The sequence below is a fragment of the Pseudopipra pipra genome, unplaced genomic scaffold, assembly GCF_036250125.1.
Source record: "Pseudopipra pipra isolate bDixPip1 unplaced genomic scaffold, bDixPip1.hap1 HAP1_SCAFFOLD_52, whole genome shotgun sequence".
In the NCBI taxonomy this organism is placed as follows: domain Eukaryota; kingdom Metazoa; phylum Chordata; class Aves; order Passeriformes; family Pipridae; genus Pseudopipra; species Pseudopipra pipra.
The window spans coordinates 220,001-222,500 of NW_026991003.1; positions in this window are offsets into that span (position 1 = coordinate 220,001).

The window sequence follows — 2,500 nt, forward strand, 5'->3', positions numbered from 1 at the left end:
GGAACCCAGCCCTCCGGCAGCCAGGCCGGCGGGGCAGGCCCGACCGCACGGGCCGCCCGGCCGCCGTGGCTCTCGCGCCGGCCTAAGAGGAGGGAGGGGCGAGGCGCCGCCGCCTCGCCCGCCAACGGCCATCGTGCGTCCCCAGGGCTCCCCGGCGAGGCCGCACGCCCACCGCCAGTCCCCGGCACGCCGCCGGCACCGCTGCCGCCCGGCAGCCGAGGACAGGGCGCCGCCACCCAGGCCCGGGCCATCTTCGGGGCTCTCGGGAGGCGGCCGGGGAAAAAGCCCGCGCGGGCTCGGCCCTTCGAGCCCCGGCCGCCAACCGCCCGCAACAATGCCCGCCGCCGCCGCCGGACGACGGGCGCCGGCTTAAGGCCGGCCCACCGAAAGGACGAGACGCCGCCGCCTCGCCGCCCTCGCACACCATCGCCTTCGCCCGGGGCCCTCAGGGAGCCGGCAGCCGCCACCGGCTCGGGCTGGACGCTGCTGTCGGGCCCCCGCGGGCCCCCCTCGGCCGTCCCAGTCCCGCACTCCCTCGGCTGCGCTTTCGCGCTCGGCTCTCGTCTTCCTCTCCCGTCATCGGGCCCGCCCGAGGAAGCCGGTCGAGAGCCCCGCGGCTTTCTCGCGCCGGCCTTCCTGCCGCTCGTGGGGTTGGCCGGCCCGTGGCACGCGCCGAAGGCCGCGCGGCAGCAGACGCGGAAGAAAAGGGGCCCTCGGAACCCGCGCTGCTAGACAACCCCTGCCCACAATACGGACAGACGCGTCCTGGCGCCGCCGCGCCTCCGAAGCGGCTCGAGGCTCCTCAGCGGGGAGGCGCGCGAGAGCAGGCCGCCTCTCGCCTAGACCTAACCGGAGGCGGCGCCCGACAGCGACCCCTTGGCCGACTTCCGGGGCCGGCCGCGACAACAGGTCTACCCCGAAAATGCCGACAGGCGCCTAAGTCCCGCCGGAGCCGGGTAGACCTGGTGGCCCTGCGCCGGGACGCCGCCGGGGCGCAGGCCGCCGGCGGCGGCCGCGGCGGCCGCATCGGCCGGCTCCGGAACCGGGAAGACCAGATGCTCGCCAGCCCCGGAACCGGGTAGACCTGATGCTCGACAGCACCCGGCGGGGCACGAGGCCGGCCGCGCCCGACTGGGCGAACGGGTCGGCCCGGAAGCCCGGGCCAACAGGTCTACCCGCCGGGCTCGGGCACCAGGTCTACCCGCCGGGCCCGGACACCAGGTCTACCCGCCGGGCTCGGACACCAGGTCTACCCGCCGGGCCCGGACACCAGGTCTACCCGCCGGGCTCGGACACCAGGTCTACCCGCCGGGCCCGAACACCAGGTCGACCCGCCTAACCCGAACGCCAGGTCTACCCGCCGGGCTCGGACACCAGGTCTACCCGCCGGGCCCGGACACCAGGTCTACCCGCCATGCTCGGACACCAGGTCTACCCGCCGGGCTCGGACACCAGGTCTACTCGCCATGCTCGGACACCAGGTCTACCCGCCGGGCTCGGACACCAGGTCTACCCGCCGGGCTCGGACACCAGGTCTACCCGCCGGGCTCGGACACCAGGTCTACCCGCCGGGCTCGGACACCAGGTCTACCCGCCATGCTCGGACAACAGGTCTACCCGCCGGGCTCGGACAAGAGGTCTACCCGCCGGGCTCGGACAAGAGGTCTACCCGCCGGGCTCGGACAAGAGGTCTACCCGCCGGGCTCGGACAACAGGTCTACCCGCCGGGCTCGGACAACAGGTCTACCCGCCGGGCTCGGACAACAGGTCTACCCGCCGGGCTCGGACAACAGGTCTACCCGCCGGGCTCCGAGAGCAGCTGTACCCACCGGCACCCCCGCCGCCGAGCCCAGTCGGCCGCCGCCCTGCCACCTTAAGAGAGTCCCAGCTACTCCCCCTCTGGACCCGCGCCGCGGACAACGCCCTCTCTTTCCCACTCGGAGCCCCGGGCAGGAACGGCGGCGCCTCGGCACCCGCCGAGGGCCTCGGCTAAGCGCTCGGAACCCGCTCCAGCCACCCGACTCGGAGAGCGGCTCGAGCCGACGAGCCCGGACCACAGGTCTACCCGCTGCACCGGGACACCAGGTCTACCCGCCGGCTTCGGACCAGGGGTCTACCCGCCGGGCACGGACGACAACTCTACCCGCTGCGCACCTCTGCGGCCGAGCCGAGGCGGCGGCAGCCGTGCCACCCGGGCAGAGTCCCGGTTGCTCCCCCCGTTTCCCCGCCCCGCAGAGAACGTCTCTTCTTTCACCCTCGGGGCAGGGGAAAGGCTGCTACGCTCGGAGCGCCGGGCAGAAAGCGCAGCGCTAAGCCCCGAGACCGGCTCTAGCCGCTACTCTCGGACATCGGCTCTTCCCGGCGGCGCCGAGGCGGCCGAGCCCGGTCGGCCGCAGCCGTGCCGCCTAAAGAGAGTCCCAGTTACTCCCCCGGCTTCCCCGCCCCGCAGAGAACGTTTCTTCTTTCAGCCTCGGGGCAGGGGAAAGCCTTAACGCCGGAG